This window comes from Dasypus novemcinctus, chromosome 7 (assembly GCF_030445035.2).
Source record: "Dasypus novemcinctus isolate mDasNov1 chromosome 7, mDasNov1.1.hap2, whole genome shotgun sequence".
Taxonomy (NCBI): Eukaryota; Metazoa; Chordata; class Mammalia; order Cingulata; family Dasypodidae; genus Dasypus; species Dasypus novemcinctus.
This window is the reverse complement of record NC_080679.1, coordinates 48,234,025-48,252,991: the sequence shown is the minus strand read 5'-3', so window position 1 is coordinate 48,252,991 and position 18,967 is coordinate 48,234,025. Positions and strand designations below refer to the sequence as shown.

At 42.9% G+C, this 18,967-nt stretch overlaps 2 pseudogenes; one reads left to right on the top strand and one right to left on the bottom strand.

Moving 5' to 3' along the window:
* Positions 1 to 2,260: 2,260 nt before the first annotated feature.
* LOC111766566 (U6 spliceosomal RNA) lies at positions 2,261 to 2,360 on the bottom strand (annotated as a pseudogene).
* A 15,511-nt stretch (positions 2,361 to 17,871) lies between these two features.
* On the top strand, positions 17,872 to 18,443 carry LOC101427803 (ras-related C3 botulinum toxin substrate 1 pseudogene; annotated as a pseudogene).
* The last annotated feature ends 524 nt before the right edge of the window (positions 18,444 to 18,967 follow it).

Sequence of the window (18,967 nt, the reverse complement as noted above, 5' to 3'; positions counted from 1 at the left end):
CTGAAGTATCCACAACAAAGCTATCAGAGCTAATAAATGAGTTCAGCAAAATGACTGGATACAAGATCAAGAGGAAGGGAAGCAGATTTGACCCAACAGATAGGGCATCCACCTACCACATGGGTGGTCCTAGGTTCAAATTCAGGGCCTCCTGACCCATGTGGAGCTGGCCCATGCGCAGTGCTGATGTGCACAAGGAGTGCCATGCCACACAAGGGTGTCCTCCACATAGAGGAGCCCCACACACAAGGAGTGTACCCCATAAGGAGAGCCACCCAGCACAAAAAAAGGAGAAGAAAGGGAGAGAAATAAATAAAAAATAAATCTTTAAAAAAAAAAAAAGCTACAGTGGTCAAAAAGCATAGTATTGGCACAAAGATAAACACATTTATCAATGGAATCAAATTGAGAGTTCAGAAATAGACCCTCACTACTATGGTCAACTGATTTTTTTTCTCTTTTCATTGGAGTTGATTTAAGCACAGTTCTCAGAACATTCAGGTGAAATTGGCTTTCCTCTGGTAAGCAAAGGACCTGAAAATAATATTTTTAAAATGAACAGGCAAATTCTTCAGTTCATCCATGACACAGGTATAGTATTCCCTTCTTTTATCCTGTACTTTGAAGGACCCAGTTTGTTTTTTTTTTTCAGACAGTCTAAAAGCTAGAACAAGAGTATATTTGTGTACATTTGTGGTGGAATGTACTGTCACTTGTTGATAATTATAGTTGAGAAAACCATTATTCCCTTGTAACAGCTATAGGAAATAGCATTTTGCAGGCATACTCTGTGTAACTCCCTGCCATATATAACACAAAATACACAAAGGCTGACAAATCCACATTTAAATAAGCATTAAGGCTTTGCTGTATTGAAATCTTTAGTTCTAAGTAGTACAGAGTTACAGAGCCTAATTTTAACACTTAGTTGCAGAACGGTATTCTTCATGGAGTAGAGGAAAATGGGCATTTTTGTCTTTAAATTTACTACTGACAACTTATTCTGAACAATTCTGCTAAGCATTGATGATAGGAAAAAAAAGTAGAAATAAAAGTGTTTATTGCTGCTTTTTGCCATTTGGTAGCATTTTACACACAGGCTTTGATCGTCAGAATCTCTAGATTCAGTAGAAAAACCTTTTATTTTTTTTTTTAAAGATTTATTTCTCTCCCCTCCCCCCCACAGTTGTCTGCTCTCTGTGTCCATTCACTGTGTGTTCTTCTGTGACCACTTCTATCCTTATCAGCGGCAACAGGAATCTGTTTCTTTTTGTGGCGTCATCTTGTTGTTGCATCAGCTCTCTGTGTGTGCAGGCTGCACTTTCTTTCACACTGGGCGGCTCTCCTTAGGGGGCGCACTCTTTGAGCATGAGGCTCCCCTACATGGGGGACACCCCTGCGTGGCACGGCACTCCTTGCGCACATCAGCACTGCGCGTGGGCCAGCTCCACACGGGTCAAGGAAGCCAGGGGTTTGAACTGCAGACCTCCCATGTGGTAGGTGGATGCCCTATCCACTGGGCCAAGTCCACTTCCTAAGAAAAACCTTTTAAATGAAGTTTGTGCAATGGCAACCTCTCCACAGTCAAAATTTAGAGTGCAAAAAATACACAGAACATACTTTTTAAAAAACACTTAACTTTGACCAAAGCACCAAACTACACAAATGCAGAATGAAAACTGCATTTCAACTCCACCAAACTAGTCACCATAAAAGGTGTAAAGTCACGTAACTTCACTAGGTACTGTTCACTTTTTTAAAAAAAAGATTTATTTTATTTATTTCTCTCCCCTTCCTCTCCCCCTTTCCCCCCCCCCCCAATTGTCTGCTCTCTGTGTCCATTCACTGTGTTCTTCTGTGTCCACTTCCATTGTCAGGCAGCACCAAGAAACTGCATCTCTTTTTTGTTGCATCATCTTGCTGCGTCAGCTCTCTGTGTGTGCGGCAGGCTGTGCTTTTTTTCACATGGGGCAGCTGTCCTTGCAGTGTGGACTACTTGTTGTGGGGCACTCCTATGTGGGGGCTCCCCTGCGTGGCAAAGCACTCCTTGCACGCAGCAGCACTGTGTGTGGGCCAGCTTACCACAGGTCAGGAAGTATGTGTATCAAACCCTGGACCCTCCATATGGTAGGCAGGCACTCTATCAGTTGAGCCACATCTGCTTCCCGGCACTGTTCACTTTTTAAACAGGAGACAGTAAAAAATATTGTCCACAAACAATTTACCAAACCTAGGGCTGGTTTCAGAAAGTCTTCAACTTAAAAATATAGAACATTTCATGAATTTGCAGGTCATCTTTGTGCAGGCGCCATGCTAATCTCTGTATCATTCCAATTTTAGTATATATGCTGCCCAAGCAAGTGCTGGTCAACTGACTTTTGATATACCTACTAAGCCCACTTTTCTGGGAGAGAACAGTCTCTTCAACAAATGGTGCTAGGAGAACTGGATATCCATAACCAAAAAAATGAAAGAAGACCCCCAATTCACTACCAATACAAATTTAACTTGAAATGGATCAAAGACCTAAACAAAAAAGCCAGTACCATAAAACTCTTAGAAGATAATGTAGGGGAACATCACAAGACCTTGTAGTAGGTGGGGTCTCTTAAACCTTACACCCAAAGCATGAACAACAACAACAACAAAAATAGATAAATGGGACCTCCTCAAAATTAAACACTTCTGCACCTCGAAGTACTTTGTGAAGAAGATTAAAAAGGCAACCTACTCACTGGAAGATAATATTTGGAAATCACACATCTGACAAGAGTCTAATATCCACAATATATAAAGAGATCCTAATTAAATAATAAAAGACAAATGACTTGGTTAAAAAATGGGCAAAAAAACCCTGAGTAGACATTTTTCTAATGAAGAAACACAAATGGTGAAAAAACGCATGGAAAAAAACATTGAACATCACTGGTTAAGGAAATGCAAATCAAAGCTACAATGAGCTGTCATCCCACACCTACTAGAATGGCCATTATTAAGAAAACTACAAGTGTTGGAGAGGATGTGGAGAGATAGGAACACTTATTCACTGTTGTTGGGATTATAGATTGGTACAGACACTGTGGAAGTCTGTTTGGGATCTACGATGTGACCTGGCAATATCACTACTGAGTATCCCAAAAGAACTGAAAGCAGTGACATGTACAGACATGTACAGACACTCTACTGTTCTTAGCAACATTATTCACAATTGCCAAGAGATGGAAACAACCCAGGTGTCCATCAACTGCTGAATGTATAAACTGTGGTGTATATACATGATGGAATATTATTCAGCTGTAAGAAGAAATGAAGTCGTGAAGTACATGACAACATGGATGAAACTAGAGGACATTATGTTGAGTTAAGCAAGCCAGGTACAAAAGGACAAATAACATATGATTTTGCTGTTATGAGCTAAATATAATGAGCTAAGTCATGGAGTTAATAGCTCAAATATAAGGCACCAGAGAATAGAATGTGGTTAGCAAATGGAAAGCTGGTATAAAATCCATGCAGAATTGGTAAAAAGGTTTTAGCAAATGTTTGAATAGAAATGGTGAAAGCACATTACAGTTTGTAACTAGTAGTGCTTACATATGGGTATAACGGTGGTTTGTTTTTGTTTTTGTTTTGGGTAATGAAGACGCTCTAGTATTGATTGGGGTTATGAGTGCATGGCTCTGTGATAGTACTGAATGCCATTGATTGTACATTTTGGATAAATGGTGTGGTTTATGAACAAAAAAATAATCTACCAAATATAAGATATGAACTATAGTTAGTAGTAATACTTTGATGATGCTCTTTCATAGTCTGTTACAAATTGTTCACAACAATGCCAAGTATTTGTGGTGGGGTGATATATGGAAGCCCTGTAAGATACTATGCATGTTTGATTTGTAAGTTCTTACTTTTACTATACAGTTATTATTTGTGTGTGTCCGTATATGAATGATATACTTCAATAAATTATTTTTTAAATTTTAAAAAAACAACATAAAACTACAAGTGCTGGAGAGGATACAGAGAAAAAATGAACACTCCTTCACTGTGTTGGGAGTGTAAAATGGTGCAGCTTCTATGAAAGACAGTTTAGCTGTTCTCAGGAAGCTAAATATAGAACTGCCATATGATCTGGCAATCCCCCTACTAGGAGTATGCTCAGAACTGAAAGCGAGGATGTGAACAGATATTTGCACACCAATGTTCATAACAGCATTATTCACAATTGCTAAAAGATGGAAACTACCTAAATGGCCATCAACCAATGAATAGCTAAAAGGTGGTATATACATATGATGGAATATTATTCAGCTGCAAGAAGAAATGAACTTGGGATGCATATTGACAAAATGGATGAATCTTGCAGATATTATGTTGAGTGAAGTAATCCAGGCACAAAAGGACAAATATTGTGTGGTCTCACTGATATGAACTAAATACAATGAGTAAACTTGTGGAGTTGAACTGCAGAGTATAGATTAGTAGGAAACAGAATGTAGGTTGAGAAGGTGGAGCTGATGCTGAGTGTATGTAGAATGTATAATAAGGTCAATTATAAATACGTGGAAATGAGAATTGTAGTTGGTGCTGGGGTTTAAGATATATCTAGGGGATCTGAATCTCTGGACTGACAATATGATAGCCAGGCCCTGAGCCTCAACAGACTTCAGCTCCTACACTCTGATTTATCGGACTTACCCCACTCAGCTAACATGGAGTTGAAGAAGGTCAACCACCACACCATGGAGCCAAGAGTGCCTACAACTGAAAGCAGGAGGATTGCATCCAATATCCATGTGGAATCTAAGCCCCCTCTTGACATAGATGTGGAATGGACACAACCAATCCAAGGTCCACAGGATGGAAGAATACAGTAAGGATTAGAGTGGACTTACTGATATTCTATTCATGAACTATTGTGGTTAGTAATCGAGAAAATGTGGCATTGGTGTGGAGAAAGTGGCCATGGTGGCTGCTAGGTGCGCGGAATGGGAGGAAGAGATGAGATGTGGAGGCATTTTCCGGACTTGGAGTTGTCCTGGGTGGTGCTGCAGGGACAATTACCGGACATTGTAGATCCTCCCATGGCCCACTGGATGGAACGTGGGAGAGTGTGGGCTATGATATAAACCGTTGACCATGAGGTGCAGCGATGCCCAGAGATGTACTCACCAAATGCAATGGATGCGTCATGATGATGGAGGAGAGTGTTGCTGTGGGGGGATTGGTGGGGTGGGGGTGGTGGGGGGTGAATGGGAACCTCATATTTTTTTAATGTAATACTTTTAAAAAACGAATTAAAAAAATAAAATTAAATAAATAAAATAAAAAATAAAAAAAATACATGGAAATGGATAGAGTTGATAGTAACAAATTGTAATGAGTATAACTAACATTGCTGATTTATAAATGTGATTGTGGCTGAAAGAGGTAGTCTAGAGAGGTTAATGTTAATTGAAAGACAGCTACAGGATAATTTAGGGACTGTATAACATAGTGCTTTTAGTGGTAGATGATTATTGTGGTTTGTAATACAAATACAAGAATGTCCCTCTATTACAAGGAGTTAAGAGTATGGTGATACATGGGGAAAATACTAATGTAACTTTTAGTTATAGTTAACAGAAATACTATATTTTGTAGCAAAGACAAAGAAAATACTATATCAAAGCTAAAGGTAAGAAAAGGAGTATGGGATTTTTATGAGATGTGAATATGATCTTTTTTTTCATTTTCTTCATTAACACAGAGACCGTGGTCATGTCATTTTTTTTTTATTTCTCTCTCCTTCCCCCCCGCTCCTCCCGGTTGTCTGCTCTATGTGTCCATTTGCTGTGTACTCCCCTGTGACCACTTCTATCCTTATCAGTGGCACCGAGAATCTGTGTTTCTTTTTGTTGCATTGTCTTCTTGTGTATGCAGCGCCATTCCTGGGCAGGCTGCACTTTCACACTGGGCAGCTCTCCATACTGGGCACACTCATTGTGCATGGGGCTCCCCTACATGGGGGACACCCTTGCATGGCAGGGCACTCCTTGTGCACATCAGCACTGCAAATGGGCCAGCCCCACACAGGTCAAGGAGGCTCAGGGTTTGAACCGCAAACCTCCCATATGGTAGGCGGACACCCTATCCATTGGGCCAAGTCCGCTTCCTGGTCATGTCATTTAACCATCTGTGCTCATTTATTCATGTTTCAAAACACTGGAAAAACAATTGAATTTGTTTTTAGGATCAAATAAGATTAATGTGCCTGGACAGGATTTTTTTAAGTAATGTTTCCATAATTTGTTAAGTTTCCTTTTGTCTGTTATTTTATTTTTTGAAGCTGAAATAAAGTTTTTTTTAAAAATAGAATAAGGGAAACGGACTTTGGCCCAGTGGTTAGGGCGTCCGTCTACCACATGGGAGGCCCGCGGTTCGAGCCCCGGGCCTCCTTGACCCGTGTGGAGCTGGCCCATGCGCAGTGCTCATGCGCGCAAGGAGTGCCCTGCTACACAGGGGTGTCCCCCGCGTAGGGGAGCCCCACGCGCAAGGAGTGCACCCATAAGGAGAGCCGCCCAGCGCGAAGGAGGGAGCAGCCTGCCCAGGAATGGTGCCGCCCACACTTCCCGTGCTGCTGACGACAACAGAAGCGGACAAAGAAACAAGACGCAGCAAAAAGACACAGAAAACAGACAACCGGGGGAGGGGAGGGGAATTAAATAAATAAAAATAAATCTTTAAAAAAATAAAAAATAAAAAATAAAAAATAAAAAAAGAATAAATTCCTTGTACATTTATTAATTAAATAAAATACCAGTTTGCTCTTAAAAAAAAAAAAAAAAAAAGAAGCCTCCCAACTAGCTCTGGTCCATTCATCAGTCTTCTGAACATGTAACATTAGAGCCAGCTTTGAAAAAACTTTTATTCATTCATCCTACAAATATTTCTTAATATTTACTGTATACCAACTATTACCTGACACTACTCTAGTTACTGATGATAGAGAAGTAAACAAAACAGAGTTCCTTGTTGAATTCACATTCTAGTGGAGAAGACAGAATAAACAGGTAAACCTATAATAAGTATCTAATATAAGGTCTGCTTGTAATTTGGGCCTTGTAGGAAAACAGGCCAGGTTAAGGGATAAAGAATGGAGCAGGGGTTCATACTGTAGACAGGATGGCCAGGAAAAAGACTCTTAGGGGTAGCATTTGAGCAGAGAGAGACCTGCAGGTAAGGGTCAGGCATGCGATGTCTGTGAAAAGATCATCCCAGGCCAAGAGAGGGAAGGGCAAAGCCCTGAGATGGAAACAGTTGGCTTATCCCAGGGACAAAAAAGAAGGCCCGGTGGCCATGGCAGAGTGAGAACAGTGGTAGTAAATGTAATATGAGAGCGGATGTGGCTCAAGCGGTTGAGCCTGCTTCCCACATGGGGGGTCCCAGGTTTGGTCCAGGGACTCCTAAAAAAAAAAAGAAAAGAAACAAACCATAAGCAAACTAACAAAAAAAACAACTCAGGTGAGCCCATGGGCTCAGTGTGGTTGAGGGCCAGCTTCCCACATACGAGGATCCAGGTTCAATCCCTGGCTCTGGTATCTCAAAAAAAAGAAAGTAATATGAGAGACAGGGACCAGGTCAGGTAGCACCCAAAAACCATGGTAAGGACTTTGAATTTTGTCAAAGTATGGTTGGAAGCCATTGAAAGTCTAAGAGCAGGACCGTAACTTGGTCTATTTTTTATATTTGAGGGATCACTTTGGCTGTTGAATAGATAATAGACTGAACATACTGACAGGCAAGAAAGGACACTATTTTTTTTCCTTTGTGCCTTTCTTGTACAAATCTTTTTTTGCAAATCTGGTAAGGACCTTCTGAGAGTTAAATATTTCAGCACCCTTGAAATGGATGGGATTAGTCGTGTCCAATCAAAGATGCGTGAGCTTTGGAATAGTTGCTTCAAAAGTTATTGTAAAGTTCACCCATCCATGAAATGTGAAATGCTTAGGTTGAAAATGACTTCCAGCTGTTCACAAAGATATATGTTCCAGGAAACTAAAGGAGCTCTGCACATGTCAGAGCCTTCGAGGCAAACAGCTACCATTGGTGTTAACAATGCTTCTTTTAACAGAGTAGATGCCTACGGCTGTTTCAAAGAAAATTGTCTGGAAACTATAAGGCAGTCAAAGCAGAGGTAGAGATGCAAGGGGGTCATAGTAAAAATTTCAGCATTTTAAATATATTTTGCAAGCTATTTACGATAAAAATTACACATGTAAAATGCTTTCACTTGGAACTCCATTATATGGTGCACACAGTGGTTTAAGCAAATCATGAAAATCCTCCCTGGCTTTTCCAACTTCCCACGCAAGCAGAGGTGGCCATGTGACCCCATTCTGGCCAAAGGGGCATAAACAGGAAACTCCTTGGGGGAGCATGGTCTGGGGAAGCTTTAGCCTTCCTGATGAAAGGAGTCACAGAGCTGGTCTCACCAAACTGTCCCTCCTCCTGCCTTCTCTTTGGGTGTGTTGGCTACTCTTTGGACAAGCTGCAACTATGAGGGGAAAAGGACAAGACGTTCACACGGATGCTGGCCCCAATGTCGTACAGTCACTAAACCAGCAACAGCAGGCGCCTACTTCTAGACTTCTTGTTAAATAAGAAATAGAAACCCTATTTGTTTAAGCATCTGTAAACTGGGCATTCTGTTTACAGAATTTGTGGTCAAATACATTTCCAAGTGAGACCCTTTAAAACACCAATATTCCGGGGAAATAAAATAGGTAGTTTTCACTTCTAAAGTGAACAAAATATGCATGTCCATGTCCCCAGTAATTGGGAAATCTTACTCATACCAACTAAACCTGTTCAGAAGACCTGAAGCTAGACACATCAAGGAACATCTAACCTGATCTTCCAGATTTCTCTTAGATTAGTTGTAGCTTAATGATTAAAGAAAAAAAAAAAGATGGCTAACCATAGGGAGAGTTTAGTACCAGGTTGAACAGCATATAAAGAGACAGAGAAGCCCAACAATTAGCTTTCTTCTGCTTTGACCAGCTTGTGGCACGTTCACATCACAGTCTTTCTACAGCACCTAGTCACATACCAGTCCCTCTCTATGCTTGGAATTCAGTGTAATTCCAGATTTGTAAAGAAAAAACCTCCAGGACAAGAAAGTTGGTGTTGTTTAGATTGGGACTAGGGCGAAGCAGCATGGAGATCTCCAGAACGGTATGTTACATATACTCCATGGTCATTCGCACCAAGTGAATAGATCCTCGAGAAAGAGTCTAGCGAAGATATTATATATTAACAGTTGATATCTTTACCTGGTTAATGTAGAAGGTAAAGAGGTGCAGCTCTGGTTCAAAATGGCCTTTCTGCATTTTGTTTTCCTCCCCCTCCTTTTTAGGTGGCATCTGTAAAGCATTTAGAGCTCTAATTCTGGGTCCCAGGACTGTCATGGCTCATGTTACCGTCTCTCCACTTCCAGCCCCTTTCCACTCCCTCTCTCAAATGAGAAATATAACAAAACGGAGACAGAGGTCATTTGGACTTTATTTTCTTCTCTCTGCACCAGATGTTAACTTCAAACTTTTTAAATGAGGGAACATTAAAAGCAGCATCTTTTTATGTCAGAGCAACAACTGCCCCAGCTCCCCAAGTCCCCATTCTCGAGAGGAAGCCTTCGGAGTCTTCCAGGCAGAGCCTGGGGCACGGGCTCAGCCCTCTGGAGTGAGCTGCTGGCTCAGCCACTTTCCCGCCGGGGGCCTATGGCAAGACTTTGAATCTCTCTGGGTTTCAGTTTACTCATCTAAAGGGGATTGGATTAAAGAAACTTTGAAGTTGTTCCACCTCCTGGGAGTCAATGAATTGCCTTTAAAACCTTAATGTAAAACCACTACCTGTTGTTTTTGTGAGAAAAGTCACTTTCCCTTTCTCTCCATTTCAGTTCCTTCCCAATAACCAAGGATTATCTCTTTCTTTGGCTTGGTTTTATGAGGGTTTATTGCTAATCTTATCACTTTGGGTGAAGACTCTCTGGTAGAGTAAATGTTTGGGGAACTGTCTCTTTAACTCGGATCTGTGTTTTTAATCTGCTTAGAGAGCATCATATGACAGGCATCAGTATTTCTCTGCTCTGCTTCAATACCTTTGATGTGAGAGGCAATTATTTTTCACTTCTGACCATAACACCTGCATGTTATTAAGTCCACACATGTAATGATCCTTCTGGCTAAATCAGTTTGCAAAATTGAGGTCAAGCATCTTTTGACTTCTCTACTGCTAGCAGCTCCATCTGATTCAGCAGAGGCCAACTGTTCTCTTTATTCATATGCTCTGATATATGTTGTTACCGTGTGTCCCTCAGACTACACACCCTTATGGGTGTCAGCCTCTCAAGCGTGTCTTTCTGAACACCGGGGCTGGATCCTCCCTAAAAGGGGTTAGAGAGGAAACAAGGGCATCAAGAAGTTTGCTTCTCCTTAAAGACGAGGGGTGTAAACACAAGCACTTTTACGTATAGTCATGGCTACCAGCATGAAGGGCAGTAGGAAAAAGTAAGATCGAGTTCGGTAATTTCCTCTTTTTAGCTCCAGAAAATGCCTGAGGCTAATTCACTTAAGACTTAAGTTTTACAGTTAATTTTTACTACAACATCTTGAGCCTCTTATTCTGCCCAAATTTGTCATATTCCAACAAATGAAAGACAATTTTGCTGTTAAGCTGCCTAGAGAACAGAAACATTTGCTCAAGAGAAATACAAGAAGCCAAAGAACATAGGCCTGGTTCATATTTATCATCATTATCACCCAAGAACATCTAGCATACTTTTTTTCTTCTTCCTTGTGGGGAAGCTTGAAGCCTCAAAACTCAACTCAGAGCCACATGGTTTTCATTTCCTGGCCTCTTCCCGCTACCTCTGCAGCACCCTGCCGCACACACAAAGGCCCCAGCCTCTGCCTGCAGACTCCAGACACCGGCACCCACACATTCTTCTGGAAGCAAATGAGGCATAGAAAGTCAGCATTCAGCATACATGTCAGCCCAAATAAATGGCTGCCTGCCAGCCTCATTCTTTCCCTTGAATTGTGCAAACCCTTTTTGTTTATTCAGACCTTCACAGCTTTGGAAGCACTTTGCCATTCATTAATCTCACCAAGTCCTCACCCCGAGCCTGCGAGAAAGGTGGGTGTCCTTCTTTTCAATTACAGACAGGCAAATGGATTCACAGGACAAGGTGACGGACTGGCTGAGGTCATGCAAATCAGTAGCAGATTCAGGGCTCAAACCTGGGCTTCTAGCCCAAGTACTGTACACTGTTCTCTCATTAGATTGGAGACGTATGTGAATCGGGACCTGAGTGGGCAACCTTTGGTTCTAGAAAAAGGTTGTCCTGGAAGAGGAAGTGGTGCAAAACATACAGGCGGTGGAGGCATGCAGCCCAGATGTGAGCCTCTACCGAGCTGAACGGTGATGCACAATTCAGGAGCTTAGCTCACATGGGGTTTCATGTCACTTGCTCCCTCATGAGCAGTGCCCTTAGAGATCTTCAGTGCAGCCGTCCTGGGAAGTACTTGACCTCCCTGTGAGCCAGCAGCCCCATCCAGCAACGGACATACTGCTCCCTACTTCCCCAGGCCACGTGGCACCTGATTAAAGTAAAGCAATACAGAGCATATAAAGCCTGGCCCAGTAACAAATTCTCAGAAATGCCACCTTCCACTTTGATGACTAATCCCCTCACCCCCACTCCTGTGTGTGTGCCCCCACCCACATCCCTTTCTGTGGAAATGTTTGCCCCTTATAAAAGTCTTCCCCTCATTTTCTCCACTCCCTCCTGCTCCCATGCCCAAAACACCCGAGATTACCATCACGGAATCTGCTCCTTGACAAGTATCCAGCAGATACTGACCTAGACTCAAACACAGACGCTCTCCCTTGATCCCTGTGTTCCAGATCTGATCACCCCATCACTAAGCAGGCCCTGCTGATGAGTGAGCATCCTGAGCCAATCCCAGTCTGGATAAGGGGATTCTCATATGGTTCTGCCTCTACTGGTGTCTGTGACCACCAGCCCCAGAACATCCTTGCTCTGAGTCTTATCTGACTCCTCAGCAGAGGAGGCATCCCCCTTCACAGGTCTGCTTTCTCTCTGGGCAGGGTGAATCAGGGGAACCTGTTACACAAATGAACCAAAAGTGAAGCAATGCAACAGGCTGCGTTGTTATTAAAAGAAATGGCCAGTCTCAGTAACCACCAAGAAATCACTTTTTTTTAAAATTTATTTTATTTATTTTCTTTTAAATATTACATTCAAAAATATGAGGTCCCCATATAGCTCCCCCCCCTCCCCCCCACTCCTCCCATATCGACAACCTCTTCCATCATCATGGCACATTCACTGCACCTGGTGAATACATTTTAGAGCACTGCTTCACCACATGGACAGTGATCTACACTGTAGTCTACACTCCCCCCATTCCACTCAGCAGGCCATGGCAGGACATACAATGTCCAGCATCTGTCCCTGTAGCACCACCCAGAACAACTCCAAATCCTGAAAATGCACCCACATCAAGTCTCTCCTCCCCTCTCCCTACCATCAGCAGCTACCGTGGCCACTTTCTCCACATCAATATTACAATTTCTTCCCTTACTAACCACAGTAGTTCCCCAGCAGAACACCAGTTAAGTCCACTCTAAACTATACTCTATTTCTCCATCCTGTGGGCCCTGGGATGGTTAAGTTAAGACCCCTTCTACATCAAGAGGGGGTTTAGATTCCACAAGGATGATGGATCCAATTCTCCTGCTTGCAGTTGTAGGCACTCTTGGCTCCCTGGTGTGGTGGTTGACCCTCTTCACCTCCCTGTCAGCTGGCCAGGGTAAGTCCAATAAAGCAGAGGGTAGGAGTTGGAAGTTTGCTGAGGCTCAGGGCCTGGCTGTCACATAGACAGTCCAGAGATTCAGGTCTCCTGAGTATACACCAACCCAAACACCAACCACAGGTCTGGTAAAAGTAACAGAAGAGGCATGTATAGAAAGGTCATATCTGAGTCCAACTCCATCACACTCAGGAAAACAAATTCCAAAGTAGGGCCAACTGAAATGGCCCTGAACTCCAGAACCATCTGCCATGACCATAGAACCTGTGGGTCTCCATAGCCCTCAGGAGAACTAGTACCTGGGTTTCTATCTACTTTGGCTGTCTCAGGTACCCTGCTGAGGCGTGAATAAGCATGACCTGATGACCTCCCCGACTCTTTTTTGGAGACTCATAGCCATATAAACTCATTTGTCCTTTCTATTTCCCCCTTTTACCGAAGGTCAAAAAGCAGTTTTAAACACCTAATATTACATGTAGGCTGAGATATTCTGCTGGTCTGAGTTGACCCTTTTATTCAAAGACTGAGGAAGAAATGGAAGAAATTGCCTTGCCACTGTACATACAGGGCAAGACCTATAGCAGTGATAAAAGGCAAATTGTCAAAAACAGGGCTTTTTCATTTTTTCATTTTTTGATACCCCAATTTATTTTTCCTTTAATTTTTCTAAATTACTATGTATTCTATATCTAACCTTTAAACCCAACACTGTATTCCATTTTACTATTAATGGAACCTGGCAGTATATTAGGCTTCCTTTTTTAAAGAAGTTTTGGACTACAGAGAGGTTCAACTATGGCAGGGAAGAACATTGGTGTGGGGTGTTATTGATGGGGGCATATGGTTGGGAGGGAGTTCTCCAGGGCATGTATACAGGATACATAAAAATGTTTGGATATTTTCATAGTGGTTTCAATTAAAAACAACAACTGAGAGAGTGCTGACTTCCTAGCCAGGGAAGCTCTATCACATTCCACAATGGAACAGCAACAATCCCCCAAGGGCAATGGCAAAGAACAATAAAGATGGATGGTCCAACAATGAGCCCTTGACACTGATGGCTCCAATTATGAGCCTGTGTGCCTGAAATACGAACTAGGCCTAGAGCTGTGGGGTGCCTAAGAGTTACCTCCTGAGAGCCTCCATGTTGCTCAAATGTGGCCACTCTCTAAGCCAAACTCAGCATGCAAATGCATTACCTTCTCCCCAGCATGGGACATGACTCCCAGGGATGAGCCTCCCTGGCGCCAAGGGATTACTCCCAAGCAGCAGCTGATGATGTAAGAAATCACTTTTAAAAGGGTTGGCACAGGACAACTAACAAAGAGATGATGATGGAGAACACCCATCCCAAGGAAAAGAGTGTCTGCAACTGCAAGCAAGACCTTTCCATCCATCTGCCCCATGGGATCTAAGCCCCCTGTCAATTAAAAGCAGAGTAGGCATCACCATCCCCAAATCCTCAAGATTGGGAGATGAACAATGGACTAAAGTAGACATCATTATTCTATTATGGACTTACTATTATTATAGTAATAGAAGAACTCTTATCATTGATGTAAAGGCAGTGGTCACCAGAGGTTCTGAGGGATGGGAGAAGGAAGAAGAGTGGAATACAGCGGCATTTTCCAGACATTGAATTTGTCCTGCATGACACTGCACCAACAGGTACAGGCTGTTGTATATTTTGTCATACCTTACAAAATTGTGCAGGACAGAATATAAACTACAGTGTAAACTGTAGTCCATGATTAGTATCAATGCTCCAATATAGGTTCATCAATTCTAGCAAATGTGCCACACTAGAAGGATATTGTTCATGTGGGAAAGTGTGGGAGGGGGAGCTAGTGGGGATTATGGGAATCCCTTATATTTTTTATGTAACATTTATGTAATCTAAAGCTTTTTTTAAAAATAAACAATTTTTTAAAAAGGGGAGTTAGTAACAGGACTAACTCTCTCTGCCAGGAAAATAGCTAGGGGAGAGGTAGAAATGGCCTGGAAAAAAATGTTCTAGGGACTAGGATACCAGGAGAAGGATCAACACCACCCAGAATAGAGAGGGGCAAAGGAAAAGCATCTCAATGAGGGAAGATTTGGCTCAACTGATAGAGGATCCATCTACCATATGGAAGGTCCAGGGTTCAAACCCAGGGCTCCTGACCCGTGTGGTAAGCTGGCCCACACGCAGTGCTGATGTGTGCAAGGAGTGCCATGACATGCAGAGGTGTCCCCCACATAGGGGAGCCCCACACGTAAGGAGCGTGCCCTGCAAGGAGAGCTGCTCAGCATGAAAAAAGTGCAGCTCACCCGGGAGTGGTGCTGCACACGCGGAGAGCTGATATAGCAAGATGATGCAACAGAAAGAGACACAGATTCCCAGTGCCACTGACAAGAATTCAAGCAGACACAAAGAACACACAGTGAATGGACACAGAGACCAGACAATGTGTGTGGGGGGGAGGTGGGGGATGGGAGAAATAAATAGAAAATAAATCTTTTTTTAAAAAGTTAAGAACTAAATTTTTTTAGAAAAGGAATCTCAGTAAGAAGATTGTGAGTAAAACCTGCAGCTGCAGCTGCTAGCACCCTTCCCCCCACTCTCAGAGCAGACACCTTTGAATTCTCTGGCTTTGGCCAGCAGCTATGGACAGAGTGAGGTGCAGGGGTCCACCTCCCCAGGAAAGAGGAGAGAGAAGGATGCAGCCTAAGGTTTTGGCCAACAAATTTTATCTGTTGTGTCCCAGGAGCCCTTCCAGGCTGAGTGGGGCTGTGCTATTGTTTGCCCTGGGAACCTGGAGGGGAATAAAGAGATTACCCTCCCTTACTGACTAGGACTGGATGTTAAAGATGCAGAGGGGAGTAGAATTATTTCCGACCCAGGGAAATGGAAGGGGCTGCCAGCAAAGGTTGAAAAACAGCCTTTGAAAAAGTTTGATTGGTCAGGCTCTGAATAGCCTTGAGGCAGGATCCTCTGTCATATTGTTATAACTGATGTTGCAGTGAACACAGCCAACCAGTTTGAACTGAGGTGTGTGGAAGTGCACCATCTGCTGGCAGACCAAGGAAGTGCATGTGAGGAAATGAACTTTATGGCCACTCTCCCCAAGGCCCTGGCAAGCAGGTCTGCAACCCATTACTGTGCCCATGGCCCAAATTTGAGCAACTAAACAGGGACAATCCTAAAACCTAGAAAAGGTTGAACCCAGAATCAAAGAATGGCAGTAACCCACAGCCTCCCACCACTAAATCCCTACACAAGAGAAATTGAGCATCAATGCAAACTCACCATCATAATCAGATGCCTAGATAGCAGCAAAAAAATTACAAGTCATACAAAGAAAATGGAATAAATGGCCCAAGCAAAGGAATATTTCAAAGCCCCAGATGAGACACAGGATCTCAGACCAACTGATCAATGACTGTCATACAAATCTCCTAAATAAAATCAATGCATTAAAAGACAATATTGCTAAAGAGATAAAGGACATCAAGAAGACACCAGGGAGAAGTGGCTGTGGCTCAAGCAGTCAGGTGCCTGCCTACCACATGGAAGGTCCTGGGTTCAGTTCCTGGTGCCTCCAAAAGAAGATAAGCAAGACAGTGAGCTAACACATGGGCTGGTATGGTGAGCTGACACCATTGTTGTGGTGAGCTGACAACAAGATGATGCGACGAGATGATGCAATGAGGAGATACAAGAGACACAACAAGCAGGGAGAGGGTGTGACTCAAGTGATTAGGTGCCTCTCCCCTACATGGGAGGTCCCAGGTTCAGTTTCCTGTGCCTCCTAAAAAAAGAAGATGAGCAGACACAGAGAGCAGACAATGACCTCAAACAACAAGGGAAGAGGAGAAATTAAAAAAAAAAAAAATACACTGGGTTGCAGAGCAGGTGTAGCTCAAGGGTTGAGTACCTGCTTTGCATGTATAAAGTCCCAGTTTCCATCCCCAGTACAAAGAAAAAGAAGGAAGAAGAAGGAAGAAGAAGGAAGAAGAAAGAAGAAGAAAGAAGGAGGAGGAGGAGGAGAAAGATGATACTGGGTAAACACAAAGAAAAATTTGAAAACCTGAACAGAAAAATACCAGAGCTTATGGGAATGAAAGGCACAACAGGTGAGATTAAAAACACATTACAGGAGGGGAGCCAATGTGGCTGGGTGGTTGAGTACCAGTTTCCCGCATACAGCATCCCATGTTCAATCCCCAGTCACAGTACCTAAAAAAAAAAGATCAGCGGACTTCAACAGCAGACTTAAAGTGATAGAAGAAAGAATAAGTGATGCAGAAGGACAGAACAGCTGAAATTGAAGAAAGAGAAGAACAGAGAGAGGGAAAAATTGAGCATGGGCTCATGGAGTTGAATGCCAGCAAGAAATACAATAGCACTCATGTCATGGCAGTTCCAGAAGGAGAAGAGAATGAAAATGGGGCAGAAAGAGTATTTGATGAAATAATGGCTGAAAATTTCTCAACTCTTATGAAAGAAATGAATTTCCATGTCCAAAAAGTCAACGTACCCTAATCAAAATAAATCTGAATAGACCTACTCCAAGACACATACTATTCAGAATGTCAAACACCAAAGACAAAGAGAAAATTCTGAGAGCAGTAAGGTAGAAGCATACCATCACATACAAGGAATGCCCAGTAAGACTTAGTGCAGATTTCTTATCAGAAACCATGGAGGCGAGAAGAAAGTGGTATGATATAGTTAGGACACTGAAAGAGAAAAAAATCTCCAGCCAAGAATTCTTTATCCTGCAAAATTGTCCTTCAAATATAAAAGTGAGTTTAAAATATTCACAAACACTGCAGTTTTCCTCCAGCCTTGTGTGGTGGCCACCTCTGGGCTTTGGATGCCAGTGTGCTAAGGGTCAGGAGGCGTGGTCAGTGGCCCTGGCACCTAGTGCCCAGAGCCCACTACGCCCACATCCACCGCTCCTTGCCTCAGTGCCCAGTCACTGCCACTACTGCCCAGCAAGTGGCCCAGATGCAGACCATCAAGTATGAGGTGGTGGGAGACAGGGCTGTAGATAAAGCTTACCTACTGATAGGTTACACAACCAATGCATTTCCCAGAAAATATATTCCCACTGTCTTTGAAAACTATTCTGCCAATGTTATGGTAGATGGAAAACCAGTGAATCTAGGCTTATGGGATACAGCTGAACAAGAAGATTATGACTGATTATGCCCCCTATTCTATCCACAAACAGATGTCTTCTTAATTTGTTTTTCCCTCATGAGTTCTGCATCATTTGAAAATGTCCATGCAATGTAGTATCCTGAGGTGTGACACCATTGTCCCAACACTCCCATCATCCTAGTGGGAACTAAACATGATCTTAGGGATGACAAAGACATGATGGAGAAGTGAAGGAGAAGAAGCTGACCCCCATCACCTATCCCCAGGGGTTAGCCATGGCAAAGGAGTTCAGTGCTATAAAAAAGCTGGAGCGCTCGGCACTCAGAGTGGGACCCGAAGACAGTGTTCAATGAAGCTATCAGAGCAGTCCTCTGCCCCCTGTCAAGAAAAGGAAAAGATAATGCCTGCTGCTGTAAATGTCAGAGTCCCTCGTTCCTTACTCTGTCCCACTTGGAACCTTTGTACACTTTGCTCAGAAACAGTGGCGCCTTCACTGTCAATGCCAAGTTTTTGTTAAAGATTAGTTTTTCCATAAAACCCTTTTGAACCAATCAGTAATTTCCAGGTTTTGTTTGTTTAAAGTGGAAGCATTCAAACTTTCACATTCTATTAAAATTTAGCCTTAAATGAAAAAACAATTCACAAATAAAAAGAAACTGAGAGTTCATAAAAAAGAATCCACCTTTGCAGGAAGCATAACATAGAGCCTTACAGCCCAAAAGAATAGGACAGGAGAGAGAGGCTTGGAGGAGAGTGTAGAAGACAAGAAAGCAAAAAGGGGGAAACGGACTTGGCCCAGTGGTTAGGGTATCCGTCTACCACATGGGAGGTCCACGGTTCAAACCCCGGGCCTCCTTGACCCGTGTGGAGCTGGCCCATGTGCAGTGCTGATGCGCACAAAGAGTGCCCTGCCACGCAGCGGTGTCCCCCGCGTATGGGA